Raw genomic sequence first — 12,116 nt, forward strand, 5'->3', positions numbered from 1 at the left:
AGTAAAAAGATATACCAACACAGTACATCCATACATCTAAATCTTTTCATATCCATATATCTATATATATATATATATATGTGTGTGTGAATGTTATGCTGGTAGATAAATGTAAGATTTATCAATTTTAAAATGATTTGTTGTCACGATGACAGTTAGTGAAGTGTTTAATTTCTGACTACCTGGGCATCACTAGTGATGACAAGTAAGAGACAGCTTTTGCTGTTCAGAGACAGAAGAGACAAATGGTGTAGGATTTACCATTACTGAAGAATTTTCCCCTTTATCCTCAGGTTCTGTATTGCCTTTCTTCTAACAATCCCACTTCTAATGTGATTTTCTCATGTACATTCCTATATACTTTAAGTGCTGTTCATACTTGTGATTTTGAGAGCAAAGTGACACGGTGTAAAACCATGCATTTGCTTAGTTTCATTTGGAGCTATGGAAATGTTTTTCCTACAGTCGTCTTCTGTGAATGTTTTTTCTGTAAATTCTCACAAATTCCCTAAGGTTCATTCTCCTTTGGTGGAGCTAAATAGAGAAGTGACCAAAGTTTGCCCTTCATAAATTATTGGTAATGTAGACCTACTTTTAGGCAGAAATAAAGGTTATTTTGAATGTTCTGTAGTTAGCAGAACTATCTTCCATCAATGTTTTAATAATACAATGAAGTGCATGACTGATAGATCCAGAAAATGCATGGGACGTTTATCAGCAATTTAGAAAAGTAGTATTAATATACCTTATATTCATACCTTCATTTTACAAGGACAAGATAACATTTAAATTACAGGACAGTGATCTGAAGATACATAGGATTGTAAACAGATGTGCCCAGTGTATCGACAGTTCCTTCAAATATGCACATGCCAACAAATCATGGCATCGTGGCAGAATTAGTAGTGGCAGAGCTGACAAATGACCAAGGAACATGTGTTTAGGAGACAGGTTTGTTTCAGCACTGCAGAGCACTAGCAACAGCTATCACAATAAACTGACCAATGAAATAAAAGGCTTGCAAGTCTGTCCTGAAGAGGAGAGGATTCAACTCTCTCAATTCTTCATGCTCAGTAGAACCGGTTTAGAACATGAACAACTGGTTTTTTTTGTTTGTTTGTTTGTTTGTTTTTTTTTAAGTCAAGCTTTAGAATATTTCTCTTTCACTCAGTGCTGTTGTCCTGCAAGGATGGACAATTTGTGGATTAGACCTTTCAAAATGCAGCAGTGTAACACAAGCCCTCAGTCTCACTGAGGAGAGTGACAGTAATCCTGTGTGTATTAACAAAGAAAAAAGACACTATCAGATCCTACCAAAGAGACTGGCTTCATTGTCAGGCACTGTAATAAAACAGTGGTCCACAACAGACAATGCAAGGTTGCTCTGTGCTCAGACTTCCCTACAGCATCTATTACTTCTACTAAAAAAACACCTTGAGAACAACATCGGAAACGACATGCATCTACCGACACTTAATAGACTTTTCAGATATGATGCCGAAACCAAGACTACTATACACATCAGTAGCAGAAAATAAGGCTACAATCTTTTAGGTCTTCATGTTGATGTTAAATGCTGCTTAATGATATTTTCAAATGGTAGTCCACTGATCTTACTTAGATCTAATTTTCTGTCTAAGAAAAGGAAATACTTAATATTTCATCATAAAGTATCTGTAACTTGGAAATTTTAAAGCTTCAATCCAAAACATGCCAGCTGTTAAAAGCTTTGCTGGATTTTCAGTCAAGATTATCACTTTCTTCCTGAGAGTACTCTTCGTTTTTTGTAGCATACACTGTGCACATAAGAAGATAATACTATATTATGAGCTTCTGACTAATCCTGAAACTACCAACTTTAATTATAAAATTTCTTACTTTATTTGTCTATCTTATCAGTGGAACCATTCATTTACCTTTCCTGTACACTTCCAAAAATAGAACTTTGTTATTCATGTCATAATAATAGCTTGTAAACTGCACATAACAGCTTGAGGCACATTCTAGTTGCTGTGAGAAACACTCTCTATGGTCTGCTGTGAAAAAAAAGTAATAGATGTAGACTCTAATTTAAAAAAATATATAGAAGACTAAATTTAAATATACAAATGAATATTTCTGTGCGCTATTCAAATTGCGTTGTTGTGACAGATGCAGCAAATTCAAGTAGTTTCACAGGCAAATGAAATTCTGAGAACTTGTCTTGCAAACTCTACCAATCAACTGAATTTTCCTGTACAGAGCATGTGCCAGGAACTGCGAATGTTCACTGTGCAAGGTGCAATTACAACTACCATCTCAGACTATTTGTTTCTTCTGACAAGTACCTCAGGTTCGTCTTAAAGTTCCACTTTGAGGTTAAAAAAGGTAACTGACCCTAGGTAGACAGTTTTATTGTGCTTAAACAAAACCTCCCTTTTAAATAGAAGAATCATTATACAAACAAAAGGGTACCCTCAGGTTTTAATGCAATGGGTTTGGAAGGCTTATATAACTAAATTCAGTATGAGATTCTCTCTGAATATTACACCATGAACTGCAAAACATAAAAAAATGTAAATATATCATGGGATTTCAGCCTGTAAAACTGATTTCAATGCTTAATGGAAATATATCTCAAGAAATTAGTTGAAAAAACTGAGTTAACATTAAAGATTTCTAATGCTTTTTAGATGATTAAGAAATTAGGAGTTGATTGAGAAACTTCAGGTAAAATTTTTACAATATTTTTTTCTAAATTAGCAACACTATTCCTCCCCCCTCCCCCCTTTTATTTTTTTTAAGAAAAACATAAAAACTTTCCAGCCTCACAGTCTAAGAAGAAACTACACAAAATCTACTGCTTCAGGTAATAGTTCTCAGTTCAATTCTTGATTTCAAATACCATTTTTTATCATGAATCAAAAATATTGGTCATTTAGTATTGCTTCATATTAAAAACAGAAAAATGGAAGAAAACTATGACAACTTCTGTTTATTTGAAAAGCTATTTCAATTCAACAATAGCTATACCAAGCCAAGCTTGACAAGGTCAATAATTTATTGACCTCATATAACTAGCTCCCTCAGAGATTTCTGCTATTAATGTTTTTACTGTAAAAAACACTCACTCACCTTGAGCACCTACACATAATTCAACCTAAGTTATTACTAACCTCAGAGTAAACATACAGTACAAAATAAAAATAAGTCACAGCTAAAACTCACCACCTATCAATCCATTTGGAGAAAGCTTGCCTCCTGGGTGAGCAGAGGTCATTCAGAATTATTGAGTTTTAAAGATATCATACATTCAATTTTAAATTTTAAGTAGATAAGTAAGCCTGCAATGGCAAATGTGAAGAGAGGTTCTTGGACAATGAATTCTTCTTTCCTTGTGGTTCACAGTTCTGTACACTGGAATGGGAATATGCATTGATCATCCTCCATTTAAAGTGGAGCTATCCTCGTTCATTACCTTTTACACTTTTATTCCCCAAGAAGTCACTGAGTGAAGCCACCAGAATACAAGGTAAGGATCCTGACCTTGCTTTAAGTACAAATCACAAATCAAAGCAAGAAAAGCGGTGTAATGAACTCTTGCTCAGAACTACCAGAAATGAAAGACCCAAAGATGAGACCTATTTTTAGGCTATTTCCAACTTGTGCCAACTTTCTTCCACTTCGCTAATAACGTTAAGACTAAAGAGATCAAGAAGACCAACAGTCCGTTTTTGCATTTCAGTATACCTGGCAGCTTTTATACACAGCAGCTTTTTTTCCCACTCCATCATACTACACATCTCCTACAGCAGTCAATGTGTACAAACGTCCACTTGTTTATGAGAATAAAAACAGATAATTCTATAAGTTCAATTTTCTAAGCAGAACATTATTTCACAAAATAGTAAACATCTTTTAAAATAGTGATGCAGTGAGGTCACTAAGTGCATACTCAAGTTCTGATGATTGTTATTGTTTTAGTGAAAAAATAATATGCAATCCTGCTAGACAGACTTACAGTTTCAATTTACAAAATTTTCAATTCTGAATAAAACTAAAAACAAACAAAAAGATTCTATAATGGTAGCATAAGCACAAAATTTAACTAGCACACTATTAGTAAAAATTGTTATTCTCCTTCTTATTACTTCCCAAAATTTTAATTACAACTCTATCAATCAAAAGAAAAGCCACAGAGCTAAAAATAATGCCAAAAAACTGCTTCGGTTTTAATTCACCACCCAATATCTGTGAAAGGTGATTACTCCTATCCAAGTGTGTTGCCTTTCACTTGTCACTACTTATAAGTTGTTCCAGATTGTTCATTCTATTATTATTTTCTTTTCAGATCATTCAAGTACACTTTAGGGGAAAAAATATAATAAAAGGAAGAAGGTTTATGAAGCTCATGATGATAGTATGTATGAGCCTGTTTTTAGGGAAGGTACTGTCAAAAAATACTTATTCATTTAGTCATAATGAACAATATAAGCCATTGTGAGAAAGTATCACATCTGGAAGAAAAACATGAAGCTGGCTTAAAAAGAAAAGAGTAGTATACATCAAATATTCATTGTGACTAATTAGTATTCATTTCTAGTTTCTCCTAAGTAACAAAGGAACATGGCAAATGGAAAAAAAAAATTACAGGAACAGCAATACTTAAAATATAGATGACACTTAGCTCAGCAAACTCATTACTATTATTATTATTATTATTTTTCCCTCAGGCTATAAACAGCATGCCAAGAAAAATAGTTCCTTTGTGTGGTCATTTCTATGCATTAGTATATTTTATAATTTTCTGAGGAGCCATTTCAACACAATGCAACAAATGCTAGAGGCAACAGTAGGTTATTTATGATTTTTTCCAACTGAACAGCTTTACTATGTGATTCCAATAACTGTCAGGTCTATCTAATAGCAGAAGAACTTTTCCATTTATTAAATTTTGCGTATTTCATTAATCTAGTACATGCTCTAGACTACCTTCAGTGTTACAGTTTGTTTTTCCCCCAAGATATCTAGTAGGGAATAGCATATCAAACTTGTTCAATTATTCACCCTAAGTCTGTAATCAACTCAATCTGTTATTTCCTTTGCAAAGGCATTTCAAACTGTTGGCATTTCATCTAAACCAGGCTACTAAGATTATTTTTATAAAGGTCTGCTGAGAAATTTCACTAATATTTGTTCAGCAGGCTAAAGTCTAGTAGCTCCTGCCTCATGTCATCCTGCATCAACACAGTTTTGGATTCTTCACAACCTCTTTACTCCAAAATACAGTACCATATTTCTCAGGAATCAAGAGAACACCAAAAATGAGAAAGTCATTCTAAGAAATCACTGGTAAAATGTTCTGGTGGTCTGCACACAAACTGAAAAATGCCATATGAAGAACTTTGTTCTACCTGTTTTGGCATCCCAGGATTATCCGAAGTTTTCAGTATGGCAAATTGCTTCAATTAGTCATGATTTTTGATCATCACATTATTAAAGGTACAGTTACTTAACGTATTAGAGAACTTGCTGAGAAGAACACTCTTCACAGCAGTCTATGCTATGTTATCCTATGTAATCAGGAAAAGTGTGCCCATGGGGTGCCATGTCTTGGATGCTATAGGAAAGAACTGAGGGAAAAATTTTGAGAAAGCAGATGTCAGAATGTCTTCAGCTGTTTTGGTTTTCTTCACTGGAAAAACACTGTCTACCAGTTCACATGACTTCATTTTATACCTGGTTCCCAGGCAAATTTCTTTTGCCCCAAACAACCGGTGTCACAGCTTTTCAAATGAAAAGCCAACACAGATTTTAGGTTAACATATTTATCCCATGAACACAGTACTAATATTTTTGCAACCTACTTCTCTATATTCTTGGCCTCCAGCCATGTTTACTTTACAAGCTTTTATTTGCATATGTAGATCAACAGTGACATGAAGAGTTGGCAGTCTCTAATATGGATACAAGAACAATTAAGTCACTACAGTTGTTTCAAGAAAACTCATTTTGCTGACACAATATATACCAATGAGGGATTCAGAATATGCTAATTAGTAATAGGACAGTTTTGACTACAGAAGTTGCATTCCTGCTAGGAATACTTTCCAAGTCTAGCATATCTGTACTCTCAAAGCCACTTGCTTTCATTTTCCCCTATTTGGCTTTCTATTTCTGCAGAAATGAGAGCACAGAAAATTTAAGCTTGCAAGTTTCAGATAAAGAAATTTGTAGGTGTGATAACAGATAAGAATGATCTGCTTCACAGGAAAGCTGCATACCAGAAAAGAGAACAAAATCAAAGACAATACTTCCATTAATAGGACTGTTGATCATAGTTAAGTGCAAGGGTGAATAGACATGATGAGAATCAGAAGATCACTGACAGAAATTTGATTTTTTAATCAACCTAGACTTGAGAATTATAGACTTTAATAGGTAAGTATAGATTGGTCAAAGGAAAAAATATATGCAACTGCAACAGTGTATATAAATTATAAAAGTGATTAAGTGGGTGGAGCTGTCCCTGGGTTGATACTGACTGCATTGAGTTGTGGCTGAGAAGCATATATCATAGAAAGTTTCCTTTCCTCTTACCTAGCTGTGGATCAGCAATGTTCTTCATTCACATGAAGCATGCACTCTTCCCTTCAGCTCTACTGTAGCTGCTCGGGAGGAACTGATTGGAATAGTTTTGATTCCTTGAATGTACGTAATGCCATGAAGCTGGAAACAGGTTCCTAAAAAGGAAACAACAAACACAAGAATGTGTAACCCAAAGATAGGAATATCGGAGTTATTCACATGTATAGCAAAGCATATCCCTGATTGTCTGTCATATTATCAAACTACTGCCATTTAAGCCTCCATTCCTGCTTCTGACTTTTGGTTTCAGTAATATATGATAACTTACAATTTCCTCATTTAAGCTCAAGTCTGTATATGTGAAAGGAAATCTATATCGGTGATTTGAAGAGTATCTAATACTTTCTTTTCACATTCTTTCTTTTTGAAGTTCATAGCTGCAGGAGAATAAATAAATGTTTACCGGATTCAGACAATAGCTACTGCTGAAAATTTAAGATTCTTCCTGAAAGCTACTGTCTTACAGATAGTAACAGTAGGTAAAAGTATGACACATACACTCGTGTTTCAAATTCAAGATATCCACTTATTAAAATTCAGGATCATTGGCTGAGGGATTGAACATTTACTAATGCAGGAAATGTTAAATACCTTAAAAAAGAAAAACAAAACAAAACAAACAAAAACAAAAAACAACACCCTGCATAAGTTTTGGTCAAAATGTGTCTTAAAGAGAAATAATCATTTTTTCCTCCCTTTAGCTTAAAAAATTATTAGCAATTATGGGCCATGAACATACAGGTTTAATCTCTTATATAAAAATTATATGTTAGTGGCAAATATGCTTTTTGTGCTTCTGTACATAGCAGTAAAATGCCAGCAGGCTTGAAAAATTCCCCACTTTCATTACATTTTTAGTTTGCGATACAATCAGTCTTGTCATTCCATCATTAGCCATGTGATTGTTTTGCATTATAAAAAGTTAGCTCAAACATTTCACAAAGTTTGCTTGCAGCTGAAACTAAGAAAATGACAGTCAGTAAGCCTTTATTTTCTTCTTCTCATAATCTTTCAGAGCCAAGCAACTATCTAAGTGCCTAGGAGCTAGAATCCAAAGTAATTAATGGTTCTAAAGTAACAAAAGCTTTTTCCCAACAACTAAAATTACACAAAATTTGTCAGATCTTTCTCTCCATTCATTTTTATTTAATTCGCAGGCACATAGCTCCCTGAATTAGCAGACTGATACACAAGCCAAAAAGCATTGACAACTGTGTGTAGAGAGAATTGAATAAATTTTCATTTGCAAAAGAGAGAAACAGGTAGCCAGCAAACATCAACAGAATTCCAAATGCACAGGTAATGTACAATACATAGTCTATATATGAGTAATAGTTACACAGGAAAGTGTAACTAACACAGTTACAGACAGCTAGACAGGAATGTTAGATGAGATAGACTCCAGCAATAATTCTTACAGTTTTAGTGGTTTACACAGCTCAATTCAGAATATCATTCTCCATGCAAAATAAAGTAAAAGGCATGCTTTCAGAAATTATTTTTTTGGAAAGTTTTAAGTGTGAATTGACTCTACGATGAACTTGTCTAACTCTTCAAGCTATCTTCTAGCTGTGCTTTCAACCAATCTCATTCCTCTGAATATTATAAGTTTCTAAAGAAGTTTTAAATGTGGATCACACAAACTTGGATACAGCATCCAAATGTCACGGACCTTTTCTTCCACATCTATTTTGCTATTTATAACAAGTGAGAAAAGACACTTCTACTGGTAAAGGTGTGACTTTTTTATCATACACCTATACTTTACATATTTCTTATTTGTTCAATTTGTAGTTTACCTTGCTTACACATTCCAACTGCTATTTGAGAACAATTTTAGCCTGCCTATGACCAAGGAAAATATATCAAAACTCATCATCATGCTTTGCATAGTGTGCTGTCAGTGATACCTATAAACTATTATTTCCTCCTGCAAAATTCTAGAAGTTACTGTGCTCGAACTAAGGGAATAATGGGTCATGAACCAAAATCAGAGTAATCACAGCTCGTTTCCAGATCTTTCAGCAAGAGACTTATACAAATCTGAGTTCTTTTCCTAATCCTCTGCAATGTTTTTAAAAGATCTTGAAAAAAACTTAGGTGGCACATGCTGAAATGTTAACAATGCACAGAAGAGACAGCCTTACAAATTTTCTAGAAGTAATTAACATAATCTGTAATTTTCCTCACCAAAATGAAGTTCTAAATAACCACATGACCAGTCAACTTTAACACTGACTGACAAAGGGATACAAATGAGAAAAACAGACTTTGGGAAGCATAGCAACAGAACTCAAAAAAAGATTATAATCATTAACTATCCAGATGGTGCATTTACTGTTGCTTAGTTTTGGATCATGAATTAAGCACTAAAATCATAAAATCTTGATGATCTGCATATTTAAGGCTAATTTGTCGTTTCCAGCTGATCCCGATAACCACAAAAAGTGAATGAAGATGTATTCCTTTGATTACATTTTTTCCCCCTCCTTATGTTAAACTACTTCTTCAGGCTTGGACTTCAGTATTTGACTTCACTTTGGCTTACTTGTAAAAATGACAATCTATTTAGTGGCCATTTATGAAAACAACAAGAAGAGCTCCTGAATTTCACTATATAACTCTTTAAAATATGTATTTTTTCAGCTTTTAAGCAGCATGATTGATAGCCACAAATACTACAAGTGAGCAAGACAGATGAATGTAAATGAAACACCTGTGATTGGAAAGCCTACATTATAGTTTATACCATTACCAGTATAAACCACTTAGCCAAAGTCATGAGATTTTATGTTTTTAAAATAGAATTTAATGTTTAAATAGCTTTTAAGTTATTTCAAATAATTCATCAAGAGAATTTACAGAAGGTAAATGTTCAGTCCTATATTGTACACCTCCCCCCCCAAAAAAAACAAAAACCAACCAAACAAAAACCAACCAACCAACCAAAAAAAAAACCACCTACTTTTATGCTGGTAAAATTCTGGATACAAATCTCCCTCACAATCCTCTAAAGGATTTCAGATATAACAGCATAAGAAAGAAGTTCAATCCCACGTAGAATCCTCAACAGCTGCATCTGGTTTTATGCCTATTTTATTCATCTTTTCTAGCATGATGTACAACTAAAACTTATACTTATTTTAATGTTCCATCTGTTTAGGCACATTCTATAACTGTTCTGTCTGATTATGCTGACACATAGATACTGCAGCTAGCAAAAACTTAAGGACTCATCATAAAACACTATTATTTTTTGTAAATAAAGTAGCAATCAATTGAATGGTGCTGAAGACAGGCATGTGAATGAAAAAGAGTCTTGCAATGTGATGGTTATACAACAAGTTGCCATTGTTTCTTTGTTGGATGTTAGCCATTATACTACTGACTTTCACCACAAATATCTAAATCTTTATCCAAAATTAGTCTTCAGCTCTAAAAGTTTCCCTTTTTATTTAGAGGAAACCTTCTGGAAACTCTCTTCTGTTCTTAGCTTCATGTAAGTTACTAATTTGCTTTGTTGAGACTATTTTCAATAATCTAATATATCCTACTATTAGCAAGACTGTTTTCTTTGCATTTTCTATATTCCTCGTGCATCAGTCTTGAAAATTTTAAAGAAAAATAGACTAATATTATCTGCTGTAAATGGAATTAACATCTGAATGAACATGAAATGGCACTCAAAAATAATATAAAGATCCTGACAAGAGAAAAGAGTGAAAACCTTTATCTATTCCTATTCAGTTGTTAACAGAGATTGTTCTGAGGATATTTTAAAAAGTTTGTTAAATTGAATTTAAAACTCAGATTTTGTAAGTGAAAATGAATTAGAAAATTTTAAATACAAGTTCAGTAGATCTACTCATATAATACACCTCCCTGTGGGAGCTGGACATTTCTTCTGTCAGGACATTTATTATAAACAATACACTATCTATAACTTAATGCTTGTGAATGCTGCTACCTGGTGTTTAGTATCTGAAAATAATTTTTTATTTTAAGTGTCTTCAGTTATAGAAATGAGTAATATTATTGGAAGTCTATGCAAAATTAAATTAATGACCATTTTTTCACCTTAAATGTTACTAGCCTTTAATTTATCTTACAGTAAGAATACCACCTCATTCAGCTGCCCATTCTTGCATCATAGGTCACAGACCACCGAGGAAAAGTTTAAGAGAATTTTAACACTAATATTTGTCCAAACAGCCTAATGAATTAATGAACATATTTATAGAAATCGGGACTAATGTGCTGAAAACCCCACAAAGTAAGCAAAGATTTGTAAAATATTTATTACACAATGAATGATCTAAAAAAAAAAAAAAAAAAACCTATCAGATTATTTTGTTCCACCTTTGTGTTGACACAGGAAGTATTACTATAATTTTCCAAAGCAACTGGGATGTAACTGAGTAATCCAATTAATTCTGTAGTCACATCTTTCCCTGTGGTTGTGCCGTCCTGACGGCTATTACAGACATTCTCTACTTCTTTCCAAAACCTTTCTGACAACTTATTGGGTTTAGCCTAGGGCAGTTTCTGTCTCTATGCTACTCTCTACACCCATGCAGATTTTTTTCTCCAAAAATCAACAGTTATTGGGGAACAGTATGTCCCTTCTATTACTTCCAGGACTGTAACACTCTAAATGCTACCGCTATTTGCCATTATGAAGTCTGGAAAATATAGTTTGCTGTAAGTTGCTTCAGCAAGACAGAGTCATCCCTACTAGAAGCTTGCCATCTAAGCATCTTGTTAAATGATTTTAAATCTAAAGTATTGTTTTATATCTCGCTTCTAGTTCACAGGTGCTCTTTATTAATCATATAATTAAGATGTTTACATTTGTTTCTCAGGAATATCCAAAATTTTTAAATCCACAAAGTACATAATTTTTAATATAAGAAAAGTAGACGATAATGTTTCCAGTACAGTATCATAGCTACACAAAATCTAGTCAAGAAGTTAGTACCTTCCAGCGTTATTTATTATGCTTTTCAAAATTTTTAAAAAGTAACTAATTCCTACTCATTTCTTTGTTCCTAATAATCATTTCTTTCTACTAGAGACCTAAGAACCAAAACCAAAGTATTTTCTTCTTTCAGACTCATACTCTAAAAGGAGCCTTTAATGAACCCTATAATGCTAAATAAGGTTAAAAGAATGTCAAGAATAATAAAACAATAAATTACAATACTTGCTTTTCAACTACTGAAAGCAAGCATACATTTCCCATTTTTTTCCTTCTTTTTTCATACCAACAGATAATATCCTATTATTTGGCTTGTTTACTTCCTCACTAGGCATTCAGTTATTTCACCTGTGGTGCATCAATTGACTTCAACAGCTTAATGTAGCCCTGAGCTGCTTACAAAATCTATGCCATGAATACATTTAGTCTGAATGTTACAACATTTTTTTTTTAACAATCAGAACAATGAAATTCTAGGCAGTTTCCCATTAGGAAGAGGAAGATTCCAAGC

General features: G+C 33.5%; 1 long non-coding RNA gene across 2 annotated transcripts in view; it reads right to left on the bottom strand.

The window, feature by feature from the left end:
- The window catches only part of LOC118170616, a 233,999-nt gene that overhangs the window by 157,672 nt on the left and 64,211 nt on the right, over positions 1–12,116 (bottom strand). For both annotated transcript variants that reach the window (XR_004752804.1, XR_004752803.1), the window contains exon 2: positions 6,580–6,722. This is a non-coding gene — a long non-coding RNA (uncharacterized LOC118170616). The remainder of the gene's footprint in view (positions 1–6,579; positions 6,723–12,116) is intronic.

Source organism: Oxyura jamaicensis, chromosome 8 (genome assembly GCF_011077185.1).
Source record: "Oxyura jamaicensis isolate SHBP4307 breed ruddy duck chromosome 8, BPBGC_Ojam_1.0, whole genome shotgun sequence".
Taxonomy (NCBI): domain Eukaryota; kingdom Metazoa; phylum Chordata; class Aves; order Anseriformes; family Anatidae; genus Oxyura; species Oxyura jamaicensis.